The 19703-nt window shown below is 34.2% G+C and overlaps 1 pseudogene; it reads left to right on the top strand.

Annotated features, from left to right (window-relative positions):
* The first annotated feature begins 19377 nt into the window (after positions 1 to 19377).
* Positions 19378 to 19703, top strand: part of LOC145721369 (large ribosomal subunit protein eL6 pseudogene) — a 1395-nt pseudogene continuing 1069 nt past the window's right edge.

Here is a 19703-nt window from a genome sequence, read left to right as displayed (position 1 = left end):
TACCGAAAAATGTATTTTCTATAAACTTGTTTGGAAACTAATTTCAAGTTTTAATAGTCATTTGTGTGGTATGCTGGTAAACCAGTTTTCCAGAGAAGCAAACAAAATCCTGACTTGTAGCACTGGCCAATTTCCACAGGAAATTTTCCCACCATTGCCAATTTAAAGACACCAACATTTAAGTAATCAGCTCTTTTACACGAAATAATCAGCTCAGCACACACCACTGTTTGCTACTATCTAACCTAAAATTTCTTAACATTAAATGTAGACGTGTATTAATCCAGGTGTCCTTGGCATTTCCTCTTCACCAAATACCTATTTTTTCTTTCTGTCGTTAACTTGACATAGTGTCTTTCACACACTGTTGCACTGGGCAAAGTAAGCATATTTGCCATCTTCACTTTGCTTTTTCTCACTTCGGATGTATTGGACTGCCATTCTTGTTCCCGAATCCATGACTTTTCCTATTTTCAAAGTTAATTTCTAAGCTTACTACTTCCTTGAAAACATTCTAGACAGCTGTATTTATTCTATTTGCCAAATCGCTTTAGGAATTTCATTATTTTTTCCTTATCCCTCTAAAATACATAGCACTTTTGTATCTCAATAAAACTAGCTTATTTGTTATAAAATAACAGTTATTTTATAACTTTGTCACATTGTTATATTTATGTATAAGAAAACTTTATGTATATTATATTCATGTGTAAGAAAATTGAGGCATTTGTATATAGAAATATGCTATATGCTTATGCGTTTATGCTTTGCATGCATTATTTTAATCTATTTTGTTTTTCTTTCTTTGATGAAAACTTCATAAGGCAAGTATCCTTCAGCTGGAACATTTCTAAGCACATAGCCTTCTGTTGTGTACACAAGGGAATTCTCAATAATTGTCTGACTTTCTCTAAGTGTATCTTTAACACTGCCTTGACCAGGCTAAAAAAAAAATAAAATAATAAGGCTGTCCATAAGTCTACTTCCTAAACATCTAGGGCTTTTAGTTCTCTGTTATAGTCTTTATTTAAGTCCCCAGAAAAATTAATAACATTTCCAAAGAAAGCCATTGTCTTCCTTCATTTTATTAGCTTCCTGACCTCTGAACTTCCTCTGTTACCCTATTTATTGTGGATTTTTTCTTTATAATACACACTTAAGGGAGAGAGGCATCAAAAGTTTAATTCTTTGACAATTTAGTCCCAAGTAACAAGATTAATACTAATAAACAACTAAGCAATATTACATCTGTTTTGTTTTTTATTTGAAAGAATACAGTGGTATATTCCCATTTTTTATTTGAAAGAATACAGTGGTGTGTTAAATATGTTTCATTCAGTTTTGTCTTGCCCAGAGGAGATTTTCATATTTTCACAAATAAAATCTGTGTGTGTGTGTGTGTATTTTCTTTCCCAGAAAGCACTTTCTGTAAAAGCAGCTTGAAAAACAACTGGCCCAGAGTATGTGATTGGTAGGGCAAGGTGAAAGGCTTGTAAAATGCAAATTGAGTAAGCACTAGGAAGCAGAGTGTTGAGTTAGGAGAAATGCCAAATGTATTTGGAGGCTTTTAACATAGGGGGGATAATAAACCCAACCACAGAAACAGGGATGTCTGCATGCTTCATGTGTTTGGGATGAGTTATTCTATCGGGTCCATAAGAACCACACAGAGAACAAGAGATGGTAGATTTCAGCATTTGATACTAGGAATAAATCAAGCCAAAGCTATAGGGAAAAATCCTGAGATTTAACAGTGCAAGGAAAGAATCAAGCTGCCTGCCATTTTTTTCTCTTTGAAAAGAGAACACTGAGTTATGAGGACAAAGTGTATACAGATCCTACAGATTTGATTTCAAATTCTAAGACCACAATTTACTTGTTGGTTGTGTGACCTAGGTAAGGTTGCTTGATAATGTAGGACACTCAGTTAAATTTGAATTTCAATTAACCAATTGATTATGATTGTTCAGTATAAGAATGTCCCAAATATTGTATAGGATATGCTTGTACTTAAATAAAATTCATTGTATACCTGAAATTCAAATTTAACTGGGCACTCTATTTTTATTTGGTAAATCTGATGACCTTAAACCTAGGCAAGTTATATAATATCTCTAAGTCTCTCTTATCTCATCTACAATAAAGTGGCAATAATTACACCAAATGGAGAAGTTATGAGGACACACACACACACACAGAATATGTAAAAGTCTTTGGACAATACCAGGTACAAGGTAGTTCTTGTAATTCTCACTTAAAGAAGCGCTATTCTGGGTATGTAATCGTAAAGGGGCTTTATTTCTCTTCCCTTTGCACCTTTATATTCTCTGGGGCTAACCCTTCCCTTTACTTTTGATGAAATTTAGGCAAACGCCATCAGTGTGGTCATGGTGGCATTTCTCCAGGCAGTAATTAACTATCTGTTTTCATTTACTAGTCTTGATGTAGCTCTTGATTTAAAGTTGAAACCTCTTCCTTTCTCCAGCTTAGTCCTGCCTTAAGTGGAAGCTGGGTGTGATAGGCTACTTCCTTTTCACCATTTATTTTTTGTGAACCTTTGCTCCCAGTTGCATACCATGATTTCTGACAAAAGTAAGGGCTATGCAGTGGAGGGAGGGGCAAGGTGTGGGGATATCTAGGAGAGAAAAGAAAAGTGGGATCTAATGGTCTTATTTGACTGGTTCTTGTAATGTCCTTACCTGTGTTATGTGGGTCTAACCCTGATGATCCTGTGCCTGGGAGGTGATTACTCCTCTCATGACTCATTTTATAGGCTGTTGCAAACACCATCCTCCAAAAAATATGCCTCCATTTCAGGAGGTCTTTCATTCCTTATTTCATCTGCACATGTTAGTTTAATGGTGGAGCCAAGGCCTCAACATGGAAAAGTTTGTATTATTGAGACAAAACATCTAATAAATTCAAGATCTGAGAATCATTGTTTAATGCAGTACTGCATTATAAAAATATGCATCTTATTTTAAATAACATTCATTATACTTCTTTTGTTTAAGGTTTATCACTCAAAAACAGTGTTTCATTCCTATTTTTAAAAAGTCTAAGATAGTATTTGTTTCTTAATGACAAATGTTTCTGATATATTTCATCTTGACAAAAGAGAAAGTAAAATCATAAAGATATTGTCTATTATATGATAGTAACTTAATTCAGTTTCAGCTTCCTGACTTACATTATTCTTCAAGTGGAAAATTCAACTTCTGGTAGGAATTGAGGTGTGGAATTGTAAAGAATAAGCAAGTTTGATTAATTCAACAAAGAGTAGAGTAAGGTGTCTTCTAAACTGTTTTTACTCACAACACTTACGAAACAAAATGTGTTTTTTCCTCCACCCAACAGCTAATTTTCTGACTTTCCTGACACCAGCAGGGGGTATCCTACATTCAATTCTGTTCTAACACCAACTAGGGATTTAGTGAAGACCCTTTAGGCAGTCCCACAAACTGCCCCCACTTCAGATGCTAATTACAAGTCTGAGTCACCCATACTTCTGACCAACTGGAAAAACATGGGTGGTTCTCACAACCCCCTCCTCAGGTTTGATAATTCGCTAGAACTGCTCAAAGAATTCAAGAAGTCACTTTACTAGTAGTACTGGTTTGTTATAAAGGATACAACTCAGGAATTGCCAAATGAAAGAAATGCATAGCTCAAGGCCTGGGGGAAGGGGTACACCAGGCACCCTCTCTAGGCGTGCCACCTTTCAAGCACCTCAATGTGTTCACCATTCAGAAGTTCTCTAAACCCCATCATTTAGGGGTGTGTGTGTGTGTGTGTGTGTGTGTGTGAGTTCCATTATGTAGGCATAATTGATTAAATTATTGACCATTGATGATTGAAGTCAACCTTCAGCTCCTCTCCCCTCCTTGGATATCTGCAGGTGGGGCTGAAAGTTCCAACCCTCTAACCACATGGTTGGTTCCTCTGGCAATCAGCCCCCATCCTGAAGCTATCCAGAGACCCACTAATAGTCACATTATTAGCATAAATTCACATGTGGTAGAAAGAAACTTGTTATGAATAACAAAAGATGTTCTTATCACCTTATCACCACTATCACTTAGGAAATTTCAAAGGTTTTAGAAGCTCTGTGTCAGGAACTGGGGACAAAGGCCAAATATAAGTTTATTATTATCATAGTGTCTTAGCTTAGGTTGCTATAAGAAAATATCAAAGATCGGGTGGCTTAAACAACAGACATTTCTCACAGCTCCCGGGGCTGGGAAGTCCAAGATCAAGGTCCTGGCTAATTTGGTTCCTAGTGGAGCCCTCTTCTTGGCTGGGACTGCTGCCTTCTCACAATATCCCTAGATAGTGCAGAGAGAGAGAGGGAGAGGAAGAGAGAAAAAGATCTGGTCTCTTCCTCTTTTTATAAGGAGACTAATTCTATCACAGAGGTCCTACCCTCATGACCTCCTCTAAATCTACCTCCCAAAAGTCCTAACTTCCAGTGCGATCACATTGTGAGTTAAGGCTTTGACATGAATTTTGGGGAGTATGCAAACATTCAGTTCATAACGGAAGAGATTTTCAGTGTCAGAGAATGAATAAAGGTCTTCCAAATTTTTAGTTTGATCTTACAAACAAAGTCATTTAGGGATTCTGGTGGAAAAGTGAATAACTTAGATTTTACCTATTTCTTTACTGTAGCCCCCTTGAAAAAGAATGCTTGTTTACTCATTAAATATTTACTGACTAAATGTAGGCCCATAACCCTGAACATGTGAATGAATGAATGAATGAATGAATGAATGAAAACATAGATGATGCTAACATTCAGGCATAAAGTTTAGTAGAAATAAATCAACAAAAACTTAGTTTTAATCATGTGCTGTAAATATTAATTATAGAAAGTGTTTTTGTTTACTTATAAAACATTTTAAAAAACATTTTATTGGGGTGCCTGGGTGGCTCAGTTGGTAAGCATCTGCCTTCAGCTCAGGTCATGATCCTAGGGTACTGGGATGGAGCCCCTCATGGAGCCCCTCGTAGAGCTCCCTGCTCAGCAGGGAGTCTGCTTTTCCCTCTCCCTCTGCCCCTCCCTCCTGCTTATTCTCTCATTCTCTCTGTCTCTCTCTCAAATAAATAAAATCTTTGAAAAGATAAAAATATAAAAACATTTTATTATACTGCATTGTCTATATATGTTATATATGGGTTTTTGTCACATCTCTGCAAATATTATCTTCTCTTCTTGTATTTGTGCAGTTTGCTTTTCCTCTTGAGTGAATTAGCTTTTTTAGACCTCAGTTACTAAAACTTATCTTGTTGATATCCTCCTACACTTCAGCTTGTCAGGTTTTAAAATTTTATCCTGTTCTCTAGGTACCAAGCATCTCATACAAATTAACATTGTCAGTAATTTAATGAATAAGCTTTCTACTTTAGAATCCCCAAAGTCTGAATGCATTTCTCACAGCAAACATGGACCTGAATAACAGGATAATGACCTCTAATCCAGAAATAAATAAATAAATAAATAAATAAATTAAAAAAAAAAAAAAAAAAAGACAGTGTGGACTCGATACCTGTAATTCACCCAGTAAGTGAAACTGATATATGGTGAACCAAGGTCAGTCTCACTGAGACCTCTTATTTCTTGAATATTTATGGCCAAAAGGTCTCTGTTCCCTCAGGAACTGAGCATTTGAGATCGTCCCTTATTTACTTGGCTAAGTGGATGTAACTCTAGATTTCAGGCACTTAACAAATGGGTATAATCAGTCCTCAGTTTACCAAAATTGATGAGTTAATGATACAAAGAACCAAATAATTTGGAAAAAAATTCTTGTTATTATTGTGTTTTATACAGAAGTTCAGATTTGTATTCATTTAAAAGAATTTTACAAATAGCTTCCACTGTATGAATGTGTAGCTATTCTACCCTAGAAGTATCCCAGAGTCATAGTAGAGATTAAAAGATATTATAAAAATGTTCACACAAATTATGAAATAGAGGCTTGGCCGTACCTTATTGAAATTAGTATTCTGAAACTGGACAGACATTTTATAAAACCTTAGGGAAAATTATGATGCTGCAAGACTGATCAAAAGAAAAAAAAATACTGTTCTGTAATAAGCTTCCTTTAGTGTCCTTATTTAAAAAGAAGTATATGACATTGAAGAAAATATTTTTTAGAAGGAAAGTTATTAGAGTAATGAAAAGGAAGAAGTTTTACCTTTGTAATTTTAAAGATTTTTAAAAAACTACCATAGGGAACAAATATACATATGAGTAAAGCAAATTTATAAAGTAAGTGACCCTGTGTCTGTGAGATTAGGCTAAAGGATCTCTAGTATTTCAACTAAGGCTAGTATTTTATGATTAATAGACAGTTTAAAGTTGTGGTAGCCTACACCTTAACTTGTGATATTAAAAGATAGCTGTTTTTATTTTATTTTCTCCTATTCCCCACTGGACCTTTGAAAGTGCACCAGAAAAATAGTTATGAAATAATTAAATTAAAAGAAAACCCTCTTTTTGTAATTTGCATGAGCCTACTTATATTTCAGCTTTTAAGGCTAATCATCCCACAAAGAGTTATTATCCACTTGCTTGAGATGTGCCAGATTACAATGGGAAGCAAATATAATCAGATCCTGCATAATGAAAGAGAAATGGAAAATGATAAGAAGTTGTAAAGCCTGATTCATATGTTATGAAGCTTAAAATCAAGTGAATTAAGATAGTTATGAAGTAATTATGAAACAATTTAAGGCAGAACTCTAAGACTAGTTTTTGCAAAGAATAGTATCCTGTAGTCATCTATAAAGCAGAGGCAGACTGCCTTGGTTTGCCTCTGGCTTATCCACCTGCTGGCTATGTGATCTTGGACTAATTTATCTTCTCCGTGCTTTGATATCCTCATCTATAAATGTATGTAACAGTAGAGCTTATCTTATCAAGCTGTAAAGCACTGAGGACAGTGGCCCATATTCATAATTTTGAAGTAGTAGTTATTGTTGTTAGACAAGAGATCTTAGGTTTGTCTTTTAGTAGTGGTTGAAAATAACTATTGGAAATGGCAATGGAAGTCTCTGAAAAGCTATATGTGACTGGAATTAAGTATTTTATTCAGAATGTGGATTTGATTTGTTAAAAATACTGAAATGCTGGATGAATAAGAAAGAGAGACTGGCAAATTTCATTATATTACTGATTGATTTTTTTATTATTAGTATGACAAGAACATGAGTCTACTCTCAACAAAATCTAAGTGTACAATACGGTATTATTGAGTATAGGTACAATATATTGATTTATTTTTAAGATAGTTTAATTGAATACACTTTTAAACATGAAATTACTTCTAAAGAAATAAAAATATCAGATGTCTGTATACATTAAAGGAAAATAAAAAATAAAACTTTATATTGATTTTTCTGAACATGAGCAGAATATGTTCTTATTCTTAGGACATAGGCATGTCTTTAATCAGTTTCCTAGCCACATTTCTAGTACTGTGTTAATGGTATTTAGCTGAAGAATATATTTTTTCCAATATGGAAAAATTATTTTTAATTGTTTTCAGAAAATATTTCCTACAATATTAGTCAGAGTTTTATTATATGGTTAATAAATTTTGGCGTACCTGGGTGGCTCAGTTGGTTAAACATCCAACTCTTGATTTTGGCTTGGGTCATGATCTCAGGGTCCTGAGATCAAGCCCCACTGAGGCCTCCATGCTCATGCAGGGGGTGGAAGCTGCTTAGGTTTCTCTCTCTCTCTCCCTCTGTCCCCAGCCCCAGCTCATGCATGTGTGTGAGTGTGCTCTCTTGCTCTTTAAAAAATAAAAAAAATAATAAGTAAATAAATTAAATAAATTTGGAAGTTTTGACATCTTCAATTGATTTTTTTGGAAAGATCATAATTTCTGAATTGCAGTAACATTCTCTCTGTAGCTGCTGAGCAAATTCTGCTAAATGGACGGTTTTTTACTTACATATTCAGTTTTAAATTTTATGAATATTTTAGACCAATTATTTTCACAAATATCTACAGAAACAAAATTCTTCAAATCCTTATTTCTTAATGAGTCTTCTTAATGTTACAAAAAATACAGATGCTGCAAAATCATAGGTTTTCTCAATTTCTTTCATGTTCCAGTTATAAATTTTCTCAATAAAAACAGGAATTCCCTCTTACTGTCGGTTGAAATACTAAAGCTAATTATAGAAACTCAAATGAACTCTTGTAAACTGTTGGAGTTCTCAACATTAATTTGTTCAGTTTTGTCCTTGCCTTTAAAAGAAATTTTAATATTTTCTTATTTGCAAACTTAGTGTTCAATAACTACAATTCACTAAAAACTTTAAAACCTGAAGTTTTTAGGACTTCTTTTATTGATTACCTTCATTAAGGATTTTCAGCTGATGATAAATAAGATGCAACAGTTAGTGAACTAACACTATTGATTTTTAGAAAGTAATTCTCCAAATCCTGAAAATTTCTAAAGTCTGTTTAATGATGGGGCAGCAAAGAGTTTAACATTTCTAAAATCTGTTTAATTTAGCATCAGATTTGTCACAAATCTTGTTTACATGATGATTTCTATATTCAGGCCTGCAAATTTTGAGATATCATAAAATTTAAAACTGCTTGTGGATTAAAGCCCACTTAATGGCATTAAGTGAGGTGACTTTTTTTTTTTTTTCTTTTGAGTGCTGACTAGTGCGAATTACTTGGAAAAACATGGTGACTGAAAGCCTTGTGCAAAATTATCTTGTGGAAAATTTCCAACTTGTGGAAAATTTCTACTTGTGGAAAATTTCTAACATGTAAGTAAATGCTAAAAATATTGATAAAATTTTGTTTTCTTTTTCTTTTTTAAAAGAGGATCGAGACTTGATGGCAAAAGAATCATTTCACACTTTTTTTGAGGCTATAAATATTATATATATAATCTTAAATTCATTCTTCCTGGAAATTACACTCTAAGAGAAACACTTCCTTATTTAGTTTCACAGACTGCCACAGACTGGCATCTAATCATCTTCATATCTTTCTCTGAAAAAGAAAAATACACTTAATCCTTGAAACAACCTGAAATCTATAATGCATTTCAAAAGCTTGAAGATTCAGTTCAACTTTGATTTCTGAATGGCAGCCTTATTTTGTTTTTCTTTTCTTACTCCATGTTGGGTTGTCAGTTCATGGTTTTTACTTTTGTGATAATTTTAAATAAAGTGTGCAATTATCTATGAAATATTTTGCATTAAAACTCTAGGAAGCATTTCATTTTGTTGCATCTTTCCAAAGCCAATTACCTAGTTCAGGTAGAAATTAATATCTATCTCCTTTTACCATGTCTGGGTCAGTGCCTGTCAGTCATTTTCTTTGCCTGCCCAGTTTGGAGTTGTAGACTGAATTTGACTTTTCCTACAGCTTCTATTTTCTCAGAACTGCTACATTTACCATTTGCATAAGGTTTCATTTTGGGAACATCATCATTCATTCTCCTTATATATATCAATGGGAATTAGATTAGTTGATTGTTATATCGTATCTAGACAGAAAGAAAAAGAGAGAGGGAGGGAAGGAAGGAAGGAAGGGAGGAAGCAAGGAAGGAAGCCAAATGTGTAAATATGTATTTTGAAATACCAAAATAGGTATCTATAACATATTCCACAGAGCAGTATCTTAAGCCAGGCAAGTTTGTGTGCCCCCCGACACCCCAATTCCCTCATTTAGGGTATCTCCTTATAAATTTTCTGTCTGGATTATCAGGCCCTCAATTCCATTAGAAAAGTGTGCTCAAAGTACTCTGTGTCCAGACCTGGTCATTAGTGGGTTCTGGTTGATAGAAATGCCTATCTTAAATTTATCTAAGTTTCTATCCAGAGTCTGGGAATCCTGTGGTCAGCCATGCCATCTGGTTGGCGTATTTTAAATGCAGATTGGGATCTGGGTACACCTGTGCCCATTTCTTCTCATTGGTACACTCTGATCTTCTACAACTGCCCTGCCTTGACCACCACACACACTCCTTTTGTTGACCTGATAACACAGAGGAGCTCTAGGTCTAGTGTCCTTAACATGTGATAGGCCTTGCAGGTGACCCCTGGTTCCAGGAGCAAGCTTGATGAGGATTTTTTTCTGCTGACTGGAGTGTATATATATATATATATATATATATATATATATATATATATATTTTTTTTTTTTTTTTTTTTTTTTTTTTTTTCCATTTCCAGAATGGTGCTGATGCCTTGATTTTGTATCTCATTCTCATTGGACTCAGGGTGAGTCAGGGCTCTGATTATCCATGTTTCACTACCAATAACCAAAAACACTTGGACTTTTACCTGTCAGTGGTTTGACTGAAATGTTCCTCAAATCTATAACACCCCAGGGCAATGGGGGTGATCACAGAAATCCTTTACCCTGTGTGTCAGCCGCTGGCACCAAGGCTTATCTCCCCAGCTCCCCTCTAAGTTCCACGCCATGTGTCAGGCAGTCTTCCTGTGTGTCTGTGCATCTTCCTGTGGCTTCTAAGACATTCACTTCACAATGTCAATGGACATTTCCCATAGATTTTTTTTGTTGCCTTGTGGTAACATCATGCTCAACTACATAGGTCGTAAGCATGTCAGACATTCTTGTAGCAAATGCGACTGCCTTTCCACGCGTGAGCCCTTTGCCAGCTCTCTGCTGTGGTATGGAGAAGGCAGAGATGTAGTCATCACTGGAGATGACATTCTAGGAATGAAGTGATTGCAACCTAAGACGTTCAGGAGAAGAAGATGATTGGAGTTTACACTACAAAATGACAAATTTAACAAAATAAGAAAAAGAATCATTCACATTTTCCTGCGTAATCTGTGTGAGACTTGTATTTGTTATTGCCATCAATGGAGTACAATTATTCTTTTTGAGAGTCATTGGAATCCATTATTTCTGGCAGCATGGTAGATGAAGTAGTAATAAGAACTTATATATCTAACATGAAACATATGGGAACCTCTGAAGCATGGAGATCTATATTGTTATAATACAAATTGGTTCCAAGGAGTCATATCATAATAAGGGAATCATTACCTTTTTCTCAAAGCAGAGATACGAAATTAGCCAAAAATGGTGCATTTATTAATAAAAAAGATAAAAATAGTTGTTTGTGGATCTTCATATGAAAAGATGGTGTCTGGACGGTATGAAAACTCTCCATGTGTGCTACTAAGATAAAAAAGTAAATAGGCAATTACCTCTCCTTTACCCACTATTCTCTGATTATTCTAAATCCTCATTGATACAGTACCAATATATACATATGGGCCCATAAATCTTATATTTTAAAATCAAGTTGTATGTATCAAGAGGGACCTCACAAAGTGAGGCATAATGTGAAGTTTTATCTACTATGAATATCATACAATAGATAGATCTTTAGTCATCTTTTTTTTTTTTTTTTTTTGGATGGGTAGTCTGTAATGCTAGACATCCAGTTAGATTTGACATTAATCAATGTGGTAAAAAAGGCAAAAGAAAAAAAAATAAATTTCCTTCCTACCTAGAGCCCATTGACAAGTCCTTGAAAAAATTACAAGAAAAAAATTAATTTTCCTTACTACTTATAGCCCATTGACAAGTCCTTGAAACAGGGAGAGTGACTTTCCTCTGGGAGCTCAGCTACCTCAACGTTGGCACTTTGCTAAGGGCAAAAAGCAATCTTTGCTTAACATTATCCTGACCCCGCAGGATCCTCTGAGTCTACTTTAAACATATAGAAATTCCTTTGGAAACTTCCTCTATCTCTACCCCCCAAGATAGAGGTTAGCAATCATCCTCCAAGCATGTGGCCCACTGATATGCATCTGAAGAGTCTCCTGACTGAGCTTTTACTACACGGTAATAAATAACCTTTTCCTAACAATAGCTAGCCCCCTCAGGGTCCTGGAAACTTTGTTTCCAAAATACCTTGGAGGCTTGTGCTGTTCCTAACCCCCTCCCAACTTGAAAGTATAGAATCAGTCACCAGTCACAACCCCAGTGCAGCTCTTTCTACCCACGGGTCCTGTCCCCATGCTTTAATAAAATCACCCTGTTTGCACCAAAGATGTTTCAATAATTCTTTCTTGACTCTGAACCCCAACATTTCCACATCAACATGATCCTAGATATTCTAAAGAATCCTGATTCTTGAGAAGGATCACATTGAATCTTACTATAAATCTTTGTTGAGCATTAATTTCATTTTTCTTATCATTGCTCTTATTATTGGCAGAAAGAAAACTTGGAATTTTATTAGGAACTTCTGACCTCATTCACCTCTGCATGCCTAGGACAATGGCTACAGGCACTGGAAAGTTAACAAATGTTCATACATGGTATTGTGAATAAATTAAAAGAAAATAATTGAATATGAATAATGAATTATTTTTATCTTTATTATAGTATAGTGTTTATGCTGCTTGATTATTTACTATAACACGTAGAAATTCTTAATTTTTTTTAAACAATGTTTTATTTAAAATCAGAAAAAAATGGAGGATTTCAGTGCAAGGAAATAGTTAACTATGTGGTATTTTAGGATTTCTGTTTTTCTAATGTTTTGAGACTTCCTGCTGAGGGCACTCTCTCTTTTGTTTGTGTTTATTTTACGGTTAAAAAAGAGATATTTTAGGGTGCCTGGATGGCACAGTCAGTTAAATGTCTGTCTCTTGATTTTGGCTCAGGTCATGATCTCAGGGTCCTGGGCTCCCTGCTCAGCAGGGAGTCTGCTTGCCTTCCTCTCCCTCTTCTCCTCCCCTGCTCATGCATAGGCTCATGTGCGCTCTCTCTGAAATAAATAAATAAATCTTTAACAAAAAAGAGAGAGATTTTAAAGCATATTTGACTCAGGCACTATCAGAGAGAGAGAGAGAGAGGAGGAGGAAATTATGGAATAGGATGTAGAGTTTGCACAGGAGGCTAGTTGTCCATAATGGAATATGAATAGGAACCAAGAAGGGTTCTGGTGTTTGGCAGTAAATACTATGGTCTTTCATCTGCAAAGGAACCATCTGACCCAATGCTGGCTGTCTGTGCTGTGTGGAATCTGAGACAATGGACTGTGTTGCATTAAATCTGACAACCAAAAGTTGCTTCTATTTTTATATTAGTAACTTAAGCTACATTGTAGTAGTGTATGTTGATTTACAAAGTTTTGATGATGGTATTCCTCTTCTCTGAATGTATCCATGGATAGTTAATGAGAAGATGCCCTGAGCTTTCCTTATGGAAGACAGTGGAAAAGGGTGGCCAGAATCACTCTACTGAGAGGATCATACAATAAGGAATCACCTCCAAATGAAGATGTGGAAATTGAGAGGAAGTTGAGAGTGGGGTGAGGGGATGGGTTTAGGCCAGCCAAGAATATGATAGATAAATGCCACACAAGGCAAGTAAGTCTAATTAAGCAGTGAGTTTAATTTTAGGAGACTTGAGTTATGTACCACATTCTGCCACTGACTTTGGTAAATTGCTTCACCTTTCTGAACCTAGATTTTCTCATCTGTGAAAAGAGGAGGGCGTAGAAGGTTGAATTAGATGCTATAAAAGGTAAATTCCACTTGTAAAGTGCAATCTGTTCTATACCACCTTTCCAAGTTTTGCCTGATATTTTCCAAATCCATTCTTGTTTATCACATAATGTCAATAAGAAGAACTGAAACCTTAAGATTAAATTTACATAGAACAAAGGCAAGCAATGCTACTTTAATTAAAAGTGAGATCCTGCTTGCATATGATAATTGAGCAAAGAATGAATGATTTCTGAGTCTAAGATGCAGCTGTTGTTCCATTTAACTGAGAAAATTAAAAAAAAATCCATCAAGGGCTGTTTATTTTTTATGTTATTTCAAAAAGGAAGTCAAGGAACTTTAGAACTGTAAAAAAATTTCAATATCCTGACAAGCACTGTATTCTTTGATAGCTACTGTGAACTATCTGGATATTACTATATTTATAGTATAATTAGTAAATTGTATTCAATATATTGATGTAGAATAATTTTTTTAGTCCTAGCATAATGCCTAGTATATAGAGACACTCAGTATATATTTATGGAATAAATGAATAAATGTATTTGAAAAAGTAGAAAACAAATGTTTAAAATTTTGATTCAGTCACATATTCTGGAGATAGTACCAGACAATTTTGAAAACATTTGGGTAATAGATTAATATTCAGGTTTCATCTGGAAACTTTCCAACATGAAAACTTAAGAATGTTTGCCATGAAACTGGTACTATTTATTACAACCATTAAGCAAAAGATTCATTTAAGAAATATTTAATAAGAATATTATAGGCGATGGGGAAATGAATACAGTACTGTTCTTTTGTACTCTAAATAGCGTAAACTGTGTTCAGGATCTAGTCCGTAGAAATTGTTCTGAGGCTAAGAAACAGACCAAGGGAATCATTGGCAAACCCTGCAATTTCTTACTGAAAAGTTTGTCATTATGGGCAGACCAAGCCAAGAAGCATGAGAGCAGATGGTGAAATGCCAAGTATAAATAAATTCATGTTTCTCTCTAGTATCCTAAGCCTAAGGACTTGGATATGGACCAACACATACTACTGTGGACCCACTGAGGAGCAAAAATTATTCAGCAATCATCACAGTAAGGAATGGAATCCTGGAGAGTAATAGCAACACTTCAGCCATCTCCATTACAAATCCTTCAGGGTTTCTAGAAGGCTATTTGGAAGGCAGGGAACCTGCGGATGCACTCACTTAAAGTTAGCTCCAACTTCTGAAGAAGCCTCTGGAAGAGCCATTCAGAGCATTCCCTTTTTCTTTCTGTGCTTTTGGAATTTCCTACTCATCTATCCCCGCAGGTTATTTTGAGTATTAAATAAGACTGTTAAATAAGATTACTTTGAAAGATGTAAAATGCTCTTTATTATCATAAGTTCTCAATTAAACTCCCAAGTTTTCTTTGAGAAAAATGTCCCTAAAACCACCAAAACTTTTCAAAATGAATTTGGTTAGGGTGGTGATATTTGTGGAAACATGTTCCCTTTCCTTCAAAGAAATAGTGGTGTATATAGATAAAGATTCCAAATATTTTCTAGTATATTTTAAAACTTAAATGTAATATTTCACAGGTAACTTAATAATCTTTTAAATTGATTGTATTTGGGAACTGATAACTATATTATGTGGAAATAACTCAGACCTCTAATTCATTGGGTTCTACAGTAGAGAAATACACAAGAAGCAATCAATTTAAGAGTGAACTAAACCTACAAGTGAACAAAACCTAGTAAAATAAACCTACAAGAATCAATGGAGTAAATAATGATTATATAATGATGTTCACCTTATGGAAATGAGGCTCATCAATGTAAATTAAATAACTTAAAAATAATTTTCCAAATTGAACCAATAATACAATACCTAAATTGAGAGTTACTAGGTAAAGGGGAGAATAAAGAACTTATCCAGGTAGTTTTATTTAAGGAGACAGGTACCCTAGGGTTAGAGATTTCCCATTAATGAATGAATTTAATGATTTTTAACCACTTAGTCAACAAATGATCCATGTTTACTGTTTGTTGTGTCCTGTGCTAGAGGCATTGATATAGTAACATAAGGGTTGATTTCAAATGTGCTTTCAAACATTTACACATATGTGAATATATACCTAAGGCAACAATATTGTTTTTTGATATAGAAAATATAAAAGAAACATTATCAGTAAAATTAAATTAAGATGTTTTCTTTCATTTTGTATAATCTATTACAATTTTTCTTAATTCATTATTTACAATCTTAAATTAGGTACTAATTCTAAAGGCTTACTTTGGGTTGCTATAACAGTATTATTTTTCCTTTACCAACTACAAAGCCAAATCTTCTGAGAATGAAAATTTTATAAAGTTTTATGAATTATTGTGTGGCTATTGTGCTGAATTGCACTGATACCTACTCACTCCATTGAACAGTGGCAAACTCACGTAACAACTCTTTATTAAACATGTATCATGTACCATGCACTGTGCTGAGCATACACAAAGATAAGATACTGCTCTCAAGGAATTTTCAAAGTAGTTGAGGGATAATTAGTTTAATAAAGTAGCATGAAATATACAAAATCATGCATTGGAATTTTGAGGTATATAAGCAGGCAATTAACCATCAATGGTAGCACAATCTACTGTTTCATGATTTAAATAGTATTGTGATCCATCAGTATGTACATGTGTGTATATATATATACCAAATACAAAAATAATTTTTACTTAAGAGTTGTTGGCAGGGGCACCTGGGGGGCTCAGTTGGTCGACTGACTGCCTTCAGCTCAGGTCATGATCCTGGAGTCCTGAGATCGAATCCTGCATCCGGCTCCCTGCTCAGCGGGGAGTCTGCTTCTTCCTCTGACCCTCCCCCTTCTCATGCTCTTTCTCTCTCTCTCAAATAAATAAATAAAATCTTAAAAAAAAAAGAGTTGTTGGCAAGAATACTTATGACTTTACTGTGGAAATGATGAGTGTTTCCATCAGTGGTATTTATCTTCTGCATTTTTTTATTGACATTAAACTTTTTTCGATTTGATTTTTTTCCACGAGATTTGAAGTACTTACCTTTGGAGAAGCTAAGGAACTATTAATAAATGGTCTCAACCCACTTAAAAAATACAGAATAAGTATTGCTGGGTTTCTTACTAATTAGTCATTTTTCCAAAATATTTTTATTTCCAGGAAGATAGATTTCTATAAAAATAAACTATGTGAAATGTCCTTGGCCAAAACAATCTTGAACTCGATTGAATGGATAAAGTATATGCCATGTGATACAGTCAAAATATGTTCTAGGTTCCTTTAAATTCGTAAGACTGGGAAAAGTTATATATAACAATTTTTCCCAATTTACAAAACAAACAAAATTAGGGAAATATTTTAATTGATGGTGTACTTACTTTTTCAATATGCTTTCCTAGAATAGAAATGAGGATTCTCTACTTTCTTTGGATTATTTATTTATTTATTTATTTTTCTTTCTTCTTTGGATTATTTAGACTTTTTATCATAAATTCTTTGTGTGTGTGTGTGTATGTGGTGTACATATATATCACAAATGTATCATATATACATAAAACCACATGCAGATTTTATGTGTATTTATTGCTTGATATGTGTATGTGTGTGTTTGTGGAAGACAATAGATTATTAATAAATTATTACAGTCTAACTCCAATGTTAAAATGCTTTATCACTAGTGTATTAAAGTATATAAGTTCTTTATTTAATCATTGGATCAGCCAAATTAAATGCCAGAATTAAGTTAGATACAGTACAAAGATGAATGACAAACAAGCTAGGTCTTCTCTTATTCTTTTGCTTATAATAGTAAATGAGGACAGTACGCTCTAATGGTTTTGCAGAGGCTAAAGCATTAATTGCCTGAGTGTTTTGGGGGAAAGCTTCATTGATATTTATCAAACTCATTTTTAAAAATTTGACATGTTTTAAATGTACCAAAAATGCATTTAAACTTAACATACTTGCCAGGATTGCCTCAGATCTTTTACTTTGAAGAAACAGAATTTAACAATAGAACTTGAAGCGCCCTTAGCAGCTCTACTTGATTCCCTCCCCCTCCTTCCATCCCCAGAGATAAGTACTTCCCCAAAGCTATGTGCGACATTTCCACACAGGCTTTAATATCTTAGCTATGAATATATGCACAATGTACTTTGAAATATTCGTCAGTCCTCTCATATTGCGCATCTCCTTCTGTAATATGCTTTTCATTCAACATTTTTATATAAAGTCACATTAATGCATGCAGACTATATTCATTCATCTTAATCGCTGAATTGAAATATGCTATATACTATATTTTCTTTATCTACTTGCCTAGTGATAACACTCAAAGTACCACACCACTGTAAATAGTGGTTCAATGAACATTCCTTTGCATGTCTCATTAGATTCATATTCAAGCTTTCTGCTAAAACGTATATTTAGAAGTGGCATGGCTGGATCATGTGACATGGACGTCATCAGCTATTCCAGATATTGCCAAGTTGCTTTCCAATTTCAGATCTCACTCAGCATTGCCTACACACTTGATATTCATGAAACTTTTGATTACTGGCAATCTGGTAGATTTGGAATGAAATGGCACTGTTTTAACTTGCATTTCCTCAATAGTAATGTGGTTGAGCAAATGTTCTTCTGTTTATTGCCAGCCAGGTTTCCTTCTCTGTAAATGATCTGTGCATATGTTTTCAATTATTTATTTTTTCTGTTATGTATTTCTGTCTACAATTCAAATGCTAATCTACTATGACATATATACATATACATGATAATATATACATATCTTTATTTTTATTACATGTCAAATTCCATATGTGCATGGGTCTGATTTGGAAACTCTAGGTGCTATTCTTTCTATCTACATTTCTTTTTCTATTCCACTGCAAACACCACAATATTTTAATTATTATGGTAATTAAATATTGATTTTCCTTTCCTCCTTTTTCTTGAGAAAATATTTGATTCTCCTAAGATCTTTTCCTTGTTATGAATTTTCCTTATAAATTTGAGCATCATCTTGAGGTTCTTACTGGCATTGACTTGAGAACGGATTGAAAAGCAATTGATTCTTTATAATATTGGGTCTTAAAATCCATTAATATTGCATCTTTTTCTTCTATATCCTTCAATAAAATTTAACTAATTTTTATATAGAAGCCTTGCATATGTATTGTCAGTTATTCTTAGGTACATGTGATTAATGAGACATGTTTATTTTTTAGTTATTTCTAATGAGTCATGGCTGGATATAATTGGATTTAATGAATATTGTTTTGCTATATTTTTCTCTTCTGTTCTGTTTTATATTTTTAAGTTTATTTTTGTTTTATTTTGTTTCCTCTTTTCCAAATCTTATATATTCTGCAAAATACTACCCACTATGGTCTACAGTTCAATATAGAATAGCAACTGTGGTGACTGACATTTTCCTGTTCATAATTATGAAAAGCAAATATCAAATTTTACCTTTTTTAGGTTCTTTATCTCTGTGCTCTGCACTAGAAATTCTTTACAGACCATGATCTCGAACAACCCTAGAGCTCCATTTATTTATTTTCCTTTCCTCAAGGACCACTATCTTGCACTGTCTTGTTTAATGTTTGAAAACTATTGTTTCAAATATTTTGTTTGTCTTCTAGCTTCTAGGGTGGATGGGCAAATTTCTTCCTGTTACTACAACATGGCTTGAAGCAGAGATCCAATTTTTAATTCTTAAAATAGTTTATTTATATTTCTTACTTCTTGGGTTGGCTAGATCTTTTACTTCAGTGTTAAGTAGAATCACTTATTTGGGGTGTCCTTGTCACATTCCTCATCCTAAAAGAAGATGTTTAATGTTAGAAATGGATGACGTTTGCTCTTTCCCATCTTGCAAGATGGTGGGTGGAAAAAGCTGAGAAGCTGGATGCTAAGGAAAAGAAACCTGAAGCCAAGAAGGCTGATCCTGGTGCCAAGGTTAAGAAGGTAACCTTGGTGAAGGGGAAGCTCCACTATAGCTGAAACCTTGTCCTAATCAGAAAAATTGGCAGATATTTCTGATTGGCCAGAAAGGCCATATACAAGAGAAAGATTCAGTAGCTAAATCCAGCTTTGAGAAGAAAAAGAGAAGGTTCTTGCTACTGTCACTAAACCAGTTGGTGGTGACAAGAACGGTG

This window comes from Leptonychotes weddellii, chromosome 5 (genome assembly GCF_054177405.1).
Source record: "Leptonychotes weddellii isolate Sample4059 chromosome 5, ASM5417740v2, whole genome shotgun sequence".
NCBI classification, from domain to species: Eukaryota; Metazoa; Chordata; class Mammalia; order Carnivora; family Phocidae; genus Leptonychotes; species Leptonychotes weddellii.
The sequence above is the reverse complement of the archived record's forward strand: the minus strand, read 5'-3'. Positions and strand labels throughout refer to the sequence as shown.